At 42.3% G+C, this 12,053-nt stretch overlaps 1 protein-coding gene across 3 annotated transcripts in view; it reads right to left on the reverse strand.

The window, feature by feature from the left end:
- The window catches only part of EXOC2 (exocyst complex component 2), a 229,325-nt gene extending 218,457 nt beyond the window's left edge, over positions 1-10,868 (reverse strand). Inside the window, exon 1 of one of the 3 annotated variants that reach the window (XM_036888667.2) lies at positions 10,480-10,867. The gene's annotated coding sequence lies outside the window, so the exon portion shown is untranslated. Of the gene's footprint in view, positions 1-10,479 lie in introns of all 3 variants that reach the window. The other 2 variants (XM_036888666.2, XM_057494016.1) reach the window with 2 other exon arrangements.
- Between the last annotated feature and the right edge of the window lie 1,185 nt (positions 10,869-12,053).

Here is a 12,053-nt window from a genome sequence, read left to right on the forward strand (position 1 = left end):
TTCGTGAACAAGAACCCCGGCATCACTAACACCTAGTCCAATGCCAGAATAAAGTAGACACTGGTAATAGAGTGGCTGGGCTGGACAGATCTGGAAAAGCCATCCAAGGGTTCACAGGCAACTCTTCTGGTTCTTCAACGACAGCAACACACCTCATACCATGTGAAATTCCAGCTATGAGAAACCACTGAGATGTGGCCTTTGAGAGGGATGTCAGTCTGACTTGTCCCATTTCAACAGAAACACCATTCCTGGATTCTTTACTGTATCCTATGCACTATTTATAAGCCACCACATCTATAGCTTCCCAGCCTTTGGCTAAGATCAAGGTAAACCAATAAATCTGTGCCACAGTAGTAACTGCCAAAAACTACTACAGAAACTGAGTCCTCTACATCCTAAAAGTTTACTCAATCAACCTGTGACAGCTCCTGCTAATACTCAACACAGAAGTGCTAAATATAAAAGCAGGTTATTTGTTCATGCCACAGAAAAGAATTAGCGATGAATCCAAATTAACCACAAAGACCTGAGCAGAACAACTCCTCTTCTACGGGTTGCCTCTAGGGGACAGCAGGTTAAGTTCCAAAGTGGCCTCTAATTGTAAGGCCAAGAGGTGAAAAGCTTGATATTCTGTCACCACTTCCATAAAGTATTACCTGAAAATCAGAAATTCTAAATGTGTAGGGTTAGAACTTTGTGTCTCCCTTTTCCCACAAAAAATTTTAAATGTTTAAACCAAAACAAGTTTTACCACTCATAAAACTCTGCATTAGAAAAAGAGTTATTTTCAGCTATCCTTTATTTCTATAAAAAACAGGCCAAAACTCATTTTTCAATTTTAAAAATTCACACAAAAAAAAGAGAGGGGCAAAACTGAGAAAGATTCCAACTTTTCAGTTCTCAACAGCAAAAAATCCGTAGACAGTAGTTGTTTTCTTAGATGTAAAGACGAACTTGTCTTCAACAGAGATGTGCATTTGGAAATGCTGTTTTTTTTTTTAAATGTTGCCAAGGTATTGTGGTTCTACAGATACTGTTTCTCTACCCTTGCTAGAAAATCAACTGCTCTGAAGGCAACTTCCACCACAGTTACCTAGAGCAAACCCTGCTCCTTTTTCTGTTCTGGATAAACAATGCAAAATCCCAAGTTCGTTCCTGGAGTAATTTAGCCCAATAAAAGCCAAGAAAGGAATGGAGGGATTTGGCTCAATCAGGACTTATCCACTTAAGAGTTCTAAATCAAACTTCGGACCACTAGGTTACCAATGACACTGAGAAACTCACGATGCGCTGGGAATAGGTCTATGTGTGGCTGAGTGCTGTGGTGAAGGGCTGGGTGGGTGACTGGCAGGCAATACATGCACATGGTCTTTCTATCAAATATAAGCTTAGGGCATTTCACAGTTCATGTCAAATATTTCTGAGTTTCTAAAACACAAGTTCTATTGAATGACTACCTGACTATAACCATCACTGTTTTCTCTCCCTTTAGATACAGAATGTTGACTTGCTAAGCAAAAGGCAGAGGGTAATGACTAATACTATGCATATATTTTACCATATCAACACAAAAGTTTATATAGTGTGTAATTCCATTTATATGAAAGTTCAGAATAGGTAAATCCAGAGACAGAAAGTGGATTAGTGGTGGCTACAGGAAGGCGAATGAGAAAATACTGCTACTGGGTTCAGGGTTTCCTTTCGGAGTGATGAAAATATTCCAGAATTAGATAGTGGTGATGGTTACACAACTTGGTGAATACACTAATTTTGCTTCAGAGTCCTTGGGAGCATTAGATTGTCATTACCACAAACACAGATTCCCAAAATAAATGGTCATGAGAGGAAATAGAAGACAATAGCATTTTTTAAAAAGCATTTGATACTACTAAATTCCTAAAGTTTTCCTATTTCAAGATCAAATGAGACTAATGAAAACCATAGCAGGACTGAAAGGTTTGGAGGAGCCGAGGAAGGCTTTACCTTCCCAGGGATGGAGACTGAGCTCACTTGCTGAAACTCAGGGTTAGTAGTAGCAAGAGAAGCAGTAGAACAATAAGCTACATACATTAACTCTTCTGGAAAATGTCAGTGGCCTAGATTTTCTAGTCCTGGACAATGCACCAAAAACACCAACCACATTCCAACAAGACTGTAGGGAAGACAGAGAAATGAAAAAGATAAACAATGCAAAATCCCAAGTAATGTCAAGGGTCTATGCATGCATGTATACTTACATAACAAAATATTTGACCATCTCAACAAGAATGTTCAGAAAGGAGAGAGGAACATTAAGAACTATTGCTATTTATGATGAAAGAATTAGAGAAAAGACATTGTCCTACATTTATATTTTGCCAAAAAACAAATTCCATTTGTCTCAACTTGTCAAATCTTTATGAAATGTGCCAATATCACTGAGTCAATACAGTAACTACAGTAAATAGGCATGCCAAAATCAATGTGAATTTTCAAAAAAGGTCAAGATCAATCAACTGTCAGCTTAAATTGGTTCATTTTATTAAAATTGTTAAACATGATAGGGTGTCACAGAACGCCCAAATTCTTTTAGGTGAGCAGAGTTCGACTAATTTGACACAAATTTTGTATAATAGCTTTTCCAATTTCTGAAAGGACATTAACTTTGTCACTTATCTTAAAATTCCTGCTTTACTTGTCTACCTCAAAAGAAACTTCTTCAAAGCCATATATCTTGACCTAGTGAAAGCAAAATAATCACAGCTCTCAGCAGCGCCATTAACATTTCTGAGCCACAAGGGATTAACCAGGCAGATGCTATGGAAAGTGCCCGTTGGGAGGGGAGGCCACAGAGTTTGAGACCTCACCACAGCTGTGAGGGATTGAAGCTGCTAGCTATGGAATCAAGCTCAGGAGAAACTCTGGGCACAATTCCGGCATCCGAAATAAATTAAAGTAAACAGCATTGCTCTCTCTCATCCACCCTGTTAGCAGCCTCTCGGCTGAGGGGAGACCACACACTCAGACCACACAGCGCCAACTGAACTCCTCGCACGCAACATCCACAAGCTGTCACTCGGCAGCACAGAGAGGGGAGGGCTGGGGATGGGCAGTGAAGAAAGGGAGAGGGAAAGTGGGGGAAGGGAGGGAAGCGAGCCTCCACTATATGCAGCTGGACAGACTGATGTGGGAGAAAAGGGAAAACCTCCCAGAGCAAACAAGCCGGTCAGGGCCTTGTGTAGCCTTGACCTGTACTCCCCAAACCAATTTAGTAGCTGATGAAGGATTAACAAAGAATCCATTTAACATCAATTAACCTCCTATCCATCACAGGTCAAAGGAGAAAATTACCATTATAAAAGTACTTCATTAAAATAAAGACGAAAGGCCACGTTTTCTTATAATTTATAATATATACTTAAATAAATGCATTTTCTTTTAAACTTATGTTGGTTTTAACCCATCTGCTTCTTTTCCTTTAATGAAGCACACAGGATAAATTTAAAGTGTTTCTGCAATAACTCTGAAAATTTAAACTTTATAATTGTCCTGTATTTCATTGTAGCACCATCTTTAATTTTCCAAAATATTTATTAGTAGAATAAAAGACATATAATAAATTACTTTTTACATAATTTCAGATTAAAAATGCATAGAAAAAAACCTGGTAGCAGTCTTATTAAGGGGAAAAACGCAGAAAATGTAACCACAAAAGTAGATCTAGAACCACTAAAAGAACATTTTGTACTATTTGGTAAAAAAGAATTTTGCTGATTTGAATAGCAGACACGCAATCTGAACACAAGTGATCAGGTGTCTTCCCCTGTCAGGTCCCCAGAAGTCTGGCTCAGTAAATAGGAGTTCTGATTCACTGAAAACTTGGAGAACTTTCACCAAATAAGCCAAGGAACTCCTCTGGATGTTAAATCACTATTTTATTAGATCAGGCCATAGAAAAGTTAAAGTTTATCCACCCCAGAAATAATAGAACTCCCAAACTGCATCCCTCCCCATGCTACTCATAAAAGAGGAAAGTCAGAATCTCAAGACTCAGCCCAACCCCACTCAGTGAGGACCTACATTTATTTCAACCATCTATTTGTGGGCACGTTAATGTTTGAGAAGCACCTGGTAGACTTATCTTGTCCAGAGCCATCTTGGATCCAAAGGACCCAGAAAAAGCTCAGTGCAGAGCTGCCTAATGTGTTTCAACAATAAAATTATGTTCAACTAGACTCACAAGCCACCCAGCAACAGAATCAAATAGTAGAATTCACCACCTCTTCCTAGAGTCATGTTCAACCTATCCCAGGATAGACTCGCCCCTTGGGGCTGGCCCCAGAGGGCTCTCCAAAATACTGGGGAAAGGATCTTACAGAATGGTAATTTACTACCTTCAGTTTTCTGTAAACTCAACTCTACTTTTCCTGAACAGGGTCAAGGTCAAGCTCTATCAGCACTGCCACACACTTCACCTTATTAGAGACAGGGTCATGAACTCTACCATTGTGCTTTCTAAATTAATCATCTCTCTCCTGTTCCATCTCAAAATTATGGTTAACATAAGTATAATCATGCATAAATCTGAAAGAATCTACTGGGTAGTACAAATTGTACTAAGACTCACTGGGTCTCAGAAGGGACATCTGCAGGAAAGAAGGACTGAACAGGAAAGAAAGAAAGCACCCTGGCTTTCCTGGCTCTCTCTTTAGACCCTTACTTCGTATTCCTACAAAGTATAGTTCCTACAAAGTATAGTCAAAATACACTGCGTTTTTAGATGAAAGCATACATATTTATGTTTCAATTCATTTGGGAAAGAGTCCAATGATTTAAAAAAATATAACTAAAAATGGCATTCGGGGGGAGGATGGGAAGGTGAAAATCTTCACTTCTTCTACAATTGTAAGGTAGAAAGATAGACAAGAGTAGCCAGGGAAAGAGAATATAAGGTTCAAGGGAAAAAACTGCCCAGTTAGTGGATCCGACTTGAAGACAAAAGCTTCGCAGGGAGACAACTTCCTAGCCTAACCAGACAAGGCCAAACCAGCTGTCATCCAACAAAACTAAGAACCACCCAAACCACACCTCAGTATAGTCTCATTAAAATAAAAATGCAGTTTTGTTACCCTTATCTGCCCCACTTTTCTTTTCTGTGTGCAGTGCATTCTGGGAAAGGACATGCTCATTGAGAGGGATGGCTACACAAATGGACCAGTCAATCAGATGACCTCACCTTGTCAATCAAAGAGGTGCCTCCTAGCCAGAATGTAATAAAAAGGCCTCCTGCCCACACAACATGGGCCTTTATCTACACCTTGACTCTGGCCCATTCCTCCCTTGGAAGTGTATTCAAATAAAACTTTCGCTCTGCTTCGCTATTTTGTCTCTACCTTTCAATTTTTTGTTTCAGTAGGGACAAGAACTGAGGGAAACCAACTAGCCCATAACAGTGTTTGGAGGTAAGGAAAGAAGGGAAAATAATCTACATGAAGTGATTAGGAAAAAATAGTGGATACAAGACAGTATATACAGGAAAAGCCTCATAAATTGGCCCTGCAGAGCCCCCACATAACTGACGTTACATAAATGCTTGATTATCTAGCTATTCTCTCTTAAAATAAGCACTGGATTCCACCTTAATTAGAAGAGTTAATTAAAAGTCTCCTTTATTTCCCAGAAACTATAAAATCTTTTACCTCAGAGGGCTAATTCTCTTCTTACAGGGCAATTACCTTCAGGATATGTCAAAGCCAAAAGCCATAGATCTAAAGGTGGCTGGTCCTCTAATTCATGCCACCACACATGGATGGCATATCAGAAGTGAAATAAGCCAATGCAAATTCAACTCACTTCTAGAATTACTTCCCGCCAAAAGAAAAAAACAAACCCTCAAAGATCTACTACTTAATGGAAGGAAGAGTAGTTTCACAAAAAGCATGGCATTATTCATTCATCAATCTATTGCCAATTATACCCATGTACCTCTTCATGAAATCTATACTGGGAGGATAAAAACATTAGTTAATATTTTAGGAAATGTAATTTTTCAGAAAAAAAGAGTCCAAGTTTTTTTTTTTTTCACAAAAAGACAGTTCATGTGGCTAATACTAGAGAAATCATTATCAAATAAAATTGCTTCTATTTTTGTCCAATCCACTGAGTAGACCCAGGACATACACAGAGACTGGGGACCCAGCAGCTCAAAAGATGACAGTGTTGGATTCATATCCCTCAGAAAATCAAAGTAATACAAACCAGGATTTGGAACAAGGAAGTTCCCTCAGATTGTTCAGTGCAAACAAGTATTCATTAAGCACTTGCTATGTCCCAGGCAGTATGCTGGGGAAATGCTAAGAACAAGATTTTGTGAGGGGCACAGATGACCTTGGCCTTCAGCAGAATGATAGATACTGGCACCACACAACAATGGGATGTGTTCAGTATAAATAACTATTTAAGAAATCTGGCTGGAAAAGGAAGACAGAAAATTTTAACAGGTAAACGTGAAATCAAAGAGTATGCTATCTTTTTATTGTTCTTGCCTTCCTGTTTTGTTTTATTGTTGCATCTCTAAGCATGTTTAAAGGCCAACAGAAATTAGCCTTTGGCAACCGACTGAGTGAAGCTCCCAAAAGCAGGAGTGCATGGGTACAGAGCCCAGGACTGACACCCATCTGAGGGTAAATGCAATCTCTCAAGAGTAGCTGGGAGGAAAGGTTTTTTGGAAGAGAGTCTCCTCTGGCAGCTCTATTAGTTCTGAAGTAGGTGGCAAGATTATCTGCTAAGGGTACAGATTATGTGAAAGGACGAGAGGTTTGAGAAGAGTAGGAAGTGCTTAAAATATATTTTACAGAGAACAGAAGCAAGGGCTGATGAGGCAAATTCTAGGAAATTCTTTGATGACCAGTTGAGATTGGTGACTACGGCTTTACAGTACCAATCTAGAAGATAGGATTTTCCCAGCAGGTTTCAGCAACTCAGTCCAAGCCCTAAAGTAGATGAAAAGTTGGAACCAGGGCTGAGAACTTGCCATCCGATGCACAGAAAGATGACAATACAATTGAACCTACTGGTCCGAGAGTGACCAAAGGCCAGGTAAAAGGGTAAGAGTAATACAGGTAACTAAGTGAGGGTTAGAAACAGAAGACTGTAAGCACAGAGTGGGTGGTCTGAACTTTGAATTCCAGCAGTGGACCTGTTTCAGGTTGGGGTGGTTCAGTCCTATTTGCTACCCCAACCCCCCACCCCCAGGGGACTCCTGCTCTCAGCAGGCTCTGCTCTCTCCTTTTGTCCCTTCCAGGTGTGTTGGCTTCTCTTTGGGCCTCACTCTCCCTGGTTTGTTCCCTAGTCCTGCCCAGGCCTCTGCACATGATCCCTTTATTAAAATCTCCTTATTTGAACCATCTGGCATGAATTCTGATTCCTGATGAGTCCCTGACTTATCCAGATAACGTCATGTCAATCATGTTTGACCCTCATCAAACTTCAACTAAAACCAAAATATTCCTGGCTTTTTGTCTTTCAGGAAAATTGTAAAACAACAAAAGGTAAAATCATGTACCTCCAAAATCACAAAACTTCAGATTGGAAAAGGTGTTAAAAAACTCTATCAATACTATGCTGATGGACAGTGACTAATGGAGTATGTGCGGGGACTTGGTGAAGGGGGGAGTCTAGTGAACGTAATATTCCTCATGTAATTGTAGATTAATGATACTAAAAAAAAAAAAAAAACTCATCAAAGCTTACAGATGAAACTAAGGGTCAACCTTGCCAAAAGAGGGACAGCAGGGAAGTAGCAATGGGGGAACGCATTCACCGATGCACAGTAATTCCTAAAGGCTGTGTGCCAGGCATCCTTCTAGGTGCCTGCTTGGTTCCACTTTTGCAGCTTACATTCTAATTAACTAAAACCCAGGTTTCCCAAGTCCCACTGTTCACCATCCTTTCCCTTTCTGGCACCGAGATATTGTTAATAGGGAGAACAGTAAGTAGAAGGAAATCACTAAAACAAAACAACAACAAAAACACAAGCAAACTGTATGGTCCGCACCACCCTTAAGTGCTACCACAGCACTAAGTTAAAGAATTTTCATGAAACTTCTGAGAAAGCCTAATATAATTTTCTAGAAAAAAAAGCCTAATAAATCAGTTCCAAAACACCTCTACGACTGAATAAGCCACAGTGCACTCACTTGCTAGCCTGTGTGCCTTTGTTCCTGCTGTGTGGCCCAGATGTTCACATGCCTTCCCTCTGAAGGACCACATCCCCCCTGTCAACGTCTGACCTCCATGACACCTTCGCAATTACTCTAACCCCAACAGTGCCGTCCCTTCTCTCTGAATTCCTGCCATACTCACACTCAACACTACAGTTTAGTTTTTAGCTATTCTTTAAGTGAAATGGCAAAAATGCCCCTTCTGAATCCAGGGTAACATTTTATTTCTAATGTGTGTGTCAGGCATATGCTAAAATTGGGAGATATAAAAATGACTGAGACTAATCTCTGTCCAGCAAAAGCTTAGCCTTTTGACAGATGTAAATACCAGTAACAGCTATGGCTCCCAAGACCATGTGGGGATAACAAGTGCTAAGTGGTTACACCATTCACAAAACAAGAACAACTCTAGAGATAATCTAGATTTATGTATTCCCTGACTTCAGGAAAAAGGAAACTAAAGCCCAAAAAGGTTAAGTAATTCAGCCCATGCTACGAAGCAGGGTTGATAGCACATGGATCAGTAAATGGTTGCTTTGACTCCTAAGCCAAAATATCTTTTAACTCAGTAATTTTCAAATTGAGGTCCAAGGACGCCTATTGGGTATGTCCACAGCTTCAAGATTCATAATTTCTCTACAGTTACTTTGTGTGTTTCAACAATAATTTTCTCTTAAATTAACATAAACATACACTGAATCATATGATAACTGAACACAACTATGATGTGATTTCATCAGGTACTCCAGGGAACACATGAACACATTCCCCAGATTCTCGGAACCTGGGAATCATCATTCCAACATACTGCTTAGCAGAGCGACCAATGTTATTTCCCACTCCAACCAATTTCAAAATCCTCTCAGCACTGGCCTAAAACTCATCCATTCAATAAATACTTAACCTCATATTATGTAGTAGGTGTTATCCTAAGAATCTTGGCTAGATAATGATGAGTAAGCTGCAGAATGGGCAAAAATGTAACTGAAAACTAACTATATAACTGTATTTCCTATATGGCCTAATCCTGCTACTGCCTGGCATTACAAATTATCCACAGTCCTTTATTAGAAGACTGTCTTTCCAAAAATTTTTGAGTACCAATTTCATTTCCCTTAAGATTCATACATAACAGGCCCCTAAAATATTTGTGGAATGAATTAAACTTTAATGTAGCGGGTTAATAATCACCCTTCAGAAAGGTAACAATTCAAAATAATATTCACTATAGGTAAGTTAAATACACAAGAAAAAATTCACCTTCTGAAACTTCAAAGAGTTGTTTCAAGTTATTTTGCGGCATCCTCTGCTTAAAATTATTAAGTTTCTACTTCAACAGAAAAGAGCATTTAAGTACTAAGCACACATCATCCTCTTTCTATTATCACCCTTTGAGTCAATAACTTTCAGTTATTCATTAGGAGATCCATATAACCACAATTCGAGACAGCTTTTCAATATAGTACATACAAATGATTTAAAGTGTGGATGATTTTTATAATACTTTTTAAAGATTTCCTTGTAAGTTTATTCAGTAATAAAAAAATGAAACAAAGTTTCATATACCTATTAGTATAACTGACCTTTAGCATATAAAAACACCTTATTTCCACTTAAAGCATTGCTCTTAAAGACAAGCTCTTTTATGAACTGTTTCTTGGAATTAAGAAAAGTGTGCATTCACAAAAATCTTAAAACACCAAGCAGCACCAGACTTAAAGGAAAGAAAGAACAAAGTGGCCGGGTGGGCAGGCTCCAGGGTCTCAGGTTCTGGTGGCAGCTACAGCGCTGAGTGCGTTACTTAACCTCTCTGGGCTTCCATTTTCCTGTAGCCCCAAAACATGGGGGTAATATCTACCATCTTCCGGTGAGAATGTAAACTGAGTTAATGTAAACGCTTAGAACAGCTACAAGAACCCAAACTCTCAGGAAAGTTCTGACGCAAACGTAAGCAAATCAAGCAAAACAAGCCGCACGGTGGCTCTTAAGGGCACGTCCTCAAACCCGACCCAGTGACAGCCGGGCGGCCCGCCGCGCGCACGGGAGGTGGGAGCTCGCGCAGCTGGGCGCAGGGGCTCGGGGCGCTGCGGCTCGGGCGCCCGGCCGGCCTGCGAGTGGAGGCTCGGGGACGCGGGACGCCCCTTCCTTCTCAGCCCTGCGGTCAGCGAGGGCCGGCACGGAGAGGCCTGCACCCTCTCTCCGCCGAGCCGGCCGGCTGCCCGCCCGCCCGCTCCTTCCACAGCCCTAGCCGGGGCCTCCGCGTTCAGACACATACCTGCGGCCCGCCTGCAGCCCGTCCGAGCCGCACAGACCGGCCCCCGGTTGCTCCAAAGACGAGCTCCCGGTCCGCCACCCCAACCGCGGCGCCTCCACTTCCGCCCGCAGGAGCGCCGAGGGCGTCGATCCGCCGGGCAGCCGAGCGCCGAGCTGTCGATGGGCGAGCAAGGCGCCTTCGGCCTCGCTACCTGAGCGGCCCGGGTGTGTCCTGAGGTTTCCGAACTGGACCTGACGCGTAGCCCAGCCGAGATCCCGGAGGCCAGGGAGGCACAGAGGTGCCAGACCGAGCAGATGGCAGCAGACACCCGCGACAGCCGCGACCCTGAGTGTAGCACCCCCAAAGGACCCCTTCATCCGTGCGCGGCCCCCAGGCAGGCTGTCGCCGGGCGGAGCGCACACCACGCAGTACAGGAGAGAAAGGAAGGGCGCTGAGGGAGCGCCGCAGCCTGGGTGACGAATGACGGCGTCGCCCCGAGGCCCGTGGGGAGAGGGCGCAGTGTACTTCCGCGTGCTTCTGCTGCAGGAGTGGAAGACGCTGCGAGGTCGTCCGTGAAAGTGCAGGACGGGGCAGGGAGGCTTGGGGAGAAAGGGTACCTCTTTGTTTTGGATATTGTGAAGTACATTCCCAAGAAAATGTGGTAAGATTTCCAGACAAAAAGCGCTCTTGGGATATGGAGTCCTAAGCTTAAAGTGGAACCAGTCAGTATGCTTGTGCATATAGCAGCTGCTCTGGTAGAGTTGGTAGAAAATTGTCACCGAGATTGGAGTTTTACAAGGCAGAAGGAGCAGTGAGCAAAGGAATTGGCAGCCTGTGCAAAGAAATGACATAGTGGAGGACTGTGGAGTTTAAGTTTGTGTAACAGGATATTAAAGGGATTTTTCTGGTTTTCCTGGAATTGGCTACTTGGATTGGAAAAGATGGCAGATAACTAGGGTGATCATACGTCCCACTGTGCTTGAGATAACTCTGGTTTTTGTCTGTTATCATGGCTTGATTAAGACACTTCCCCCACCCCCTCTCCACACACACCTTCACTGTCAAAAGTGTCCCTGTTTAGACACAGGGTCACTCTAAAGTCACTCTACATTATGAGGAGAGCCCCAAACAACTGGAGTCAAGACACCTCCCCCAGGCTTAGAAGAGATTCACCCACTGGGCTCTAAGCTGGGTGAGTACTTGCTGATCTAAGGCACAGGGGGGCCTGTGTTTGCTGCCATCAGAGGAGCTGAGCATGGGGGCAGTTCTTGGGAGAGTTAGTCTGTCATTGGAACTCTATGTGATGAGGAGTATGCTACCTGCTTCCCACAGGTACAAGACTGGCAGAGTAGCCTGTACAGCTGAACGTGATGCCGGGGTTCTTGTTCACGAAGCCGAAGAATGAGCTTCACAAACAGTCAAGGTAGGAGAGCAAGGTACAGGCTTTTATTTAGAGATAAAGTGAAAGACAGAGCTTCCGGCTCACGCCAGGAGGGGACAAGAGAGTTCGTAGTGGTGCGTTGTCTAGGGGGTTTTATAGGCAGTTGAGGATTTTTCGAGAATGTGAAAAAGAGTTTAGGGGTGTGAACTTGTTA

The sequence above is a fragment of the Manis pentadactyla genome, chromosome 16, assembly GCF_030020395.1.
Source record: "Manis pentadactyla isolate mManPen7 chromosome 16, mManPen7.hap1, whole genome shotgun sequence".
NCBI classification, from domain to species: Eukaryota; Metazoa; Chordata; class Mammalia; order Pholidota; family Manidae; genus Manis; species Manis pentadactyla.